Here is a 6,000-nt window from a genome sequence, read left to right on the forward strand (position 1 = left end):
TATGGTCAGGGCAGAAGAGAGAAAAGCCATATGTGGGGAGAAGCCTTCTGGGAAGCTGGCCTCTGATCTGGAAGCCAGGCCCCTGGTTCCCTGACGTGTGGCACGATCAGAAGTATGAAAATCATGCATCAAGTCTGCACACTCCTTGAAGCCAGCGTTTAGATTTAAAAGCAACAACAGCAGCGAAACCCAGCATAAGGAGTGATGTGAAATATGCAGGTCCAAGGCCAGAATTCCAGCTACTCCACTGAAAGGCGATGCTCATAGCAGGGATTGCTGCAGCCACATTAGCTGCCTGACAAAGAGAGTCAAAGCAAACCTGAACTGAAAAACAGATCAAAATTTTGTTGTGTGAGGCTGAGAATTACTTCCTTGAACCCAAATGGGAGCTGTGGAAAGGCATCGGGTTACGGATTCAGCCATGTAGGCTTGACTTGAAATAGAAACTGATGGCACACTCATTAATAACCATCAGAAAGCATCATGGAGATGTACAACCAGAGAGTCTGGGGAGGTTCTTTTAAAATATATATTTTGTCCATCGGTACCTGCCCTCTGGGAAACTGCAGGCATGCCAGAGTCCTGTTGCTTTTATGTGATAGATATCCATAGCAGGCAGGCAAACAGGTCGATGGCAGAGATGCCACAGTGAGGTGGGGAAAGGAGGGGAGCCAATCCTTCTGGTCTCTCCTCCCTCCCCCATTCAGGCAGGACATGGTCAACATCACTTGGTACCTGCTGAGGCTTCCCTCCTGAGCAGAGGTCCCTCCACTGAGCTCCTGATCTTGCTCTTCCTCCTGCTCCTCCTCATCTGCCTGTAATATGCCCTCTCTGAGCATAGAAGCAGCTGCCAGAGGGAGGAAATGGAGGAGTAGCGTCCTCTGCATGTGCTTTCGCACTCTCCAAGCATTTGTGTAGATTTGACCACATTGGGGGGAGGGCAAGGAAGTGGGCAGTGGGGCAAGTGGCAAAAAAGAGGCGGACCTGATCAGAGGTGGAGGCCCACTGAGGGCACCTCACCCAAGGGACTCTCCCTCCTCAAAGCTGGAGCGGGTGCTGACCACATGCAGTTGTTCTTGCTGAACAATTGTTATTTATAACTAAACAGGCCAAAGTGCAAATCCCTCTGCTTAAAACAAATGTTAAAGGTGTATTGTCTGACCTGTAATGATCCTATTGCTCTTATTATACTGAGATAGAAATATGTAACTACATACACACTCTTAAAATGGGATGCTTTTTTTGCAGGGGCAATTAAATGTCAAATCTAGCAAAGAGTCAGGTCTCTAAATTTGGCTGAAATCTTGCCTTCCCTCTCCCTTTCTCCCGCCAGTCTCCAAATGCCAGTCCCATGACTGGGAGAGGACAGCAGTTTGAAACCACCCTTTTTTCACCTTTGATGCAAGAATCACATACACATAGTTGTTAATTCAACAGCAAGTTCCCTGCCAAAGGGTGTATTTTTGGTGATTTATGTCTGTAGTATCTCGTATAGCAGTTTCCCCCTCTCATCTCTGAGAGAGACAACAAATTAGATCCATTAATTTTGCTTTGTTTCTGCTGACCCCCTGCAAGACTGAAAGGGCCAGCCCCAGGCATTATGCTGCCTAAAGCAAAGGCCAAAATAGTGTTTCCCCCATTCTTTTATTATTTATCGTTTACATACTGCAACTTGCCATGGTGGTTTCTAAGCCATTTACAAATATAAAACAAATCACCAAAAAAGCCAACTGGATTGATTTGGCAACTGAATCTTACTTGAACACTGGCAGGGTCTGTCATCACAGCTGAGACAAGCAGGCTGATTTAAGAGCTGCAGGTCAGGCTGTGTGTCATGCACAACTCTGCTTTCTCAACACCACCTTGCCACTGCTCCCTGCCTCTCTGGATCTGCTGCCTGAGGCAGCTGCCTCCCTCTGGCTAAGAATCTGGCTGGCTCTAAACCAGACCAGAAGAACTTCAGTCACAGTTGAGCCCAAACACCACAACACCAAAGGTTCAGTGGTTCAACTCCTTTCTGAAACGGCCTTCTGGAAACTGGGAAGTTGAATTGCCAGCTTCCCTTCCACCCCAAAGATGCCTTTAGACAGCTGCATAAAAAGAAGAAATTTGGTAGGTCAGCTCCTTGCCCCCAGCACGCAGATAACCACGACAGGAAATTTTTTGACATGCTAGTCAGAAAGCAGTTTAAGGCACAAGTGCTTTGCTAGGAAAAGAGTTTGCGACCCAATCAGCAAGACAGAACGAAGAGGGGTCTTTCACGTGCATTTCAATTTTGATTATTTTCGGTAGCCTTGACTGTTACTTAAGCACGTCAGCCTTTGAAATGCATCCTTGACCTTTCAACTCAGCGGTGATTTGCTTTGTTTGACAAAGCACAGCAGTGCTCTTCCAGAGAATGCCATTCCATGCTAAAAAGAGGAATTTGCTTTGTTTTATCGAGTGAGTGACATATGTACACAACATGTTAACCGCAAGCAGGCCATACATCTGGCCTCTGTAATTGGCATCATTGAGTTTCCACCGAGACAGTCACTTTGCAAGAGTCACAAAGCCACTAAATACCAGATAAAGCCTTCTCTGAGCTGAGCCTTGCACCTTACACGGAGAGCCCATTTTCTATATAGATGAACCCAGATCTGAAGTACTGATACAAAGGCATTAGCTATCCAATTGGTAGGCTCCAGCAGTGAGCGCAGGTTCAAGTTAAGTCCTGCTCCATGACTGTGCCAAGAAGCTCTGCACTTAAGCCCAGTTTAACTTTCTGCTTGCAAAGCACCATATTGATGTGGAGAATAAGAGAAAAGGCTTTCTCTTGTAGCTTACTGTTTCAGAAAAGGAAAACAGAATGGCTAGATCAATATACTTTTTCAAATTATGTGACACCATTAGCATTGAAGCAGTTTGCAATCCAGGTTGTTTCTGTGCAGGCTGATCCTATGCATCTTTACCCAGCAGGAAGTTCCACCAAGTTCTGTGGTGCTTACTCTTTAGGGCATGGGTTAAGAGTCTTAAAGTTCAGAACAACCGGTAGGAATGGGAAACCTCAGGTCTGGGGCCAAATGCAGCTCTCCAGGCCTCTCCACCCAGCTGTCAGGGCATGCCCCAGGCCACACATCCCCAAGAATGCGATGTTCCCTCCTTGACTTCTTTTGCCTGGCTGCAGCATGTCCTTGAACAGTGCAAATTATAACAAAAGGAGAGCCCTGAGAGATCTGGCCAATGGTCAATCTAGTCTAACATCCTGTTGTCACAGTGGCCAACCAGTTGCCTAGTGGAAGGCTGTAGGCATGATCTGAGGGCAACAGCACTCTCCCTCCCGAGGTTTCCAGCAACTGGTTTTCAGGAGCCTCCAACAAAGGTGGCAGAAGATAGCCAATCTGGCTTGCAGCCAATGACAGGCTGCTTTAGTCCTCATCTAAAGCCATCCAAGTTGGTGGCCATCACTGCCTCTTGTTCCTGGTTTTTATGTGCCTGAAACAGAGCAGTCAGGTGAGTTTCTCCACCCACTTTTGCCTCTGCTCCTGCCCTCCACTGGCATGTGGCCCCTGGAAAGTTTCTCACAAAGCAATGTTCCCCATCACTGTCAATTCCTAAATGTGGCACTGGCGGTTTTTCAGTGCTAACCATTAACGGGACCCCTTGGCAAAGGGACTGGATAAGGCACTTGCATCGATCCAGCTCAGTTAAGCTTGGAAAGGAAAACAATATCTTGATGGCTAGAACACCTGGCTGCATTTAATTTCTTACAATGCCAGGGCTTGCTCAAGCAAGCTTTCCCCAATGGCACTTCTCCATCTGTAACACCAAGTTCCTTTGTATGCAGCTCTTGACTGATTCAGGGAATTTAGGGAGCTGCACAGAAACCAGTCACTCCAGGGATGTTGACATTGCAAATTTCTCACTGCATGGTCCAGAAGGGCAGAGTTAAGGGGATGAATGCATAGGACAGGACAGTTACCACTGGCTGATTCAAGATGCCCTTGCGGAAAGAAGGACAGAGCCTCCTCTTTCCTCCTTTAACAATGGGAAGAAAGAGGTGGTGTTCAGAGTGGCAATCTACATTTCATCAGGGCTTCATTTAGAAGAGGAGAAATGTCAATAGTTTTCACTCCTTCATTTATTTACATACCGCTTGGGGAGGAAAGGAAGGTCACTTTGCCCTCTGTAAAGCCTGATAACCGCCATTAGTAAATAGTGGATTAAAAAAGAGGAGGGAGAGAGAGACTAGTTAATTCACTTGTTAAGCTGGCTGCGCAGAGAGGGCAGCCTCATATTCCATTGCTTTCCCATTTTCTCTTCCAACAACTGAAGGCGGAACAATGTGGAATGGACAGATCGCTCCTTAATTATCTTCTCCATATGCTTCCCTTCAAAGTGTTTGGAATTGGTCTCCCTTACGGAAGGGACATAAGCACAGGCAGTGCTGGGGATGCTGTGCAGGCGCCCAAAAGGAAATTCTACAGCAAGGTAATAATACAAGCTGCAGTTTCTGACTCACTTGTTCACAACAAGACAATCTGAATAATGGCTTCGTCTGCATCATTTATTCCTTCTCCCTAGTTAGGAACAACATAGAAAGTTGCCTGATGCCATGCTCTCTAGGACAGGGGTATCTCCCAGCTGGGGATCTAACCCAAGACCTTCTGCTTGCTGAGCAAATTCTCTGCCACTGAGCTACAGCCCTTCACTAGGCCCTACCCAGGGGCAGATCTACTATGAAACTAATGAAGTCTAAGCTTCAGGGCCCCTAATTATAGAGGGCAGCAGAAACTACTTGCTTAGAAACACTGGGTCTAGAAGAAGCAATCTGAGTTGCATGACTCTAATGGATCACACACACACACAATCCCAAAGTTTGAGAGTCAGTAGCACAGATGTTGTAAACAACCCCATTGAAGAAGATAACATTGGTTACCCAGACCTTGTTGCTGATTGTAAAGAGGCCCCCATGACTGTTTGAGCTTCAGGGCCCCCAGAATTTAGGTCCACCACTGGCCCTGTCCAGGGCAGAACACTCCAACTATAGACGCCACACCCAGTGGACAAACTGCACACACAGGACTCCAGCCACAAGATCCAGTCCTTTGACTGTGGCAGCTGAGCTGTGGCTAAGCAGGGCAGTGGTACACAAATACTTCTTCTGTTTAGGAGTCTGTGAGAGCTCATAGGAACAGCAGGTCGACAAGGTATGGGATTAACACCTGATGCAGGAGTACCTGTCTGGAGGAGCTGCTGCCAGGTATTTTAAGAGCAAATACAGAACATGAGTTGCAGCAAGCCCAATTTCAAATCTCAACCCCTGCATCAAGCCATACCCTTTAACCTAAGATTTGGGAAGCATCCTGAGTAACAAGGCTCTTGCAAAGATGGCTGAGGTAAGGTACACAAAGCATTTAGCTTCCCATTCACCAAACTGCCTTGCTGTAATAGTTCAGCACACAGGAGAAAGTGAGGACAGAGGTCTATTTTGCCCAATGGCAGGGATGGGGAACCTCTGGCCCTCCAGAAGTTATCAGGCTCTGTCTCCCATCAGCCCCAGCCAGTATGGCCAATAGCTAGGAATTGGGAGTGTCAGAGCCCAGTGGCATATGGAGGGCTACAGCTTCCCCGCCACTGCCCTAAATGGGGTACTGCACTCCTCATGGCAAGCAAGCAGCACCGGTTTCAGGGTAATGTGGGTGGTTTTCCCACATAGGGTGCCAAGTTGAGTAGGTGCAAAACAACAAACAACAACAACAAATGTATTTATATGAGTACCTACTAAGCAGATCCATAAAATAGGCAACTGTACCAAAGGAAATTATTGAGAAAATAAGAAATATGGGGGAGGGGGAGGAAATTTTTGCCTTTGCCCAGAGCACCATGTTACCAAAGTCCACCTTTGCAACTGAGCAAGGCATAGGAATTTGTGACTCATCCCAGCACGACAGATTTTTGCCATTCGTCCTAAGGATTGCCCATGCCCAGCTCAGGAGCAAATTGGACTTAAAGGTTAGC

The sequence above is a fragment of the Podarcis gaigeae genome, assembly GCF_964106915.1.
Source record: "Podarcis gaigeae genome assembly, chromosome: 1".
In the NCBI taxonomy this organism is placed as follows: Eukaryota; Metazoa; Chordata; class Lepidosauria; order Squamata; family Lacertidae; genus Podarcis; species Podarcis gaigeae.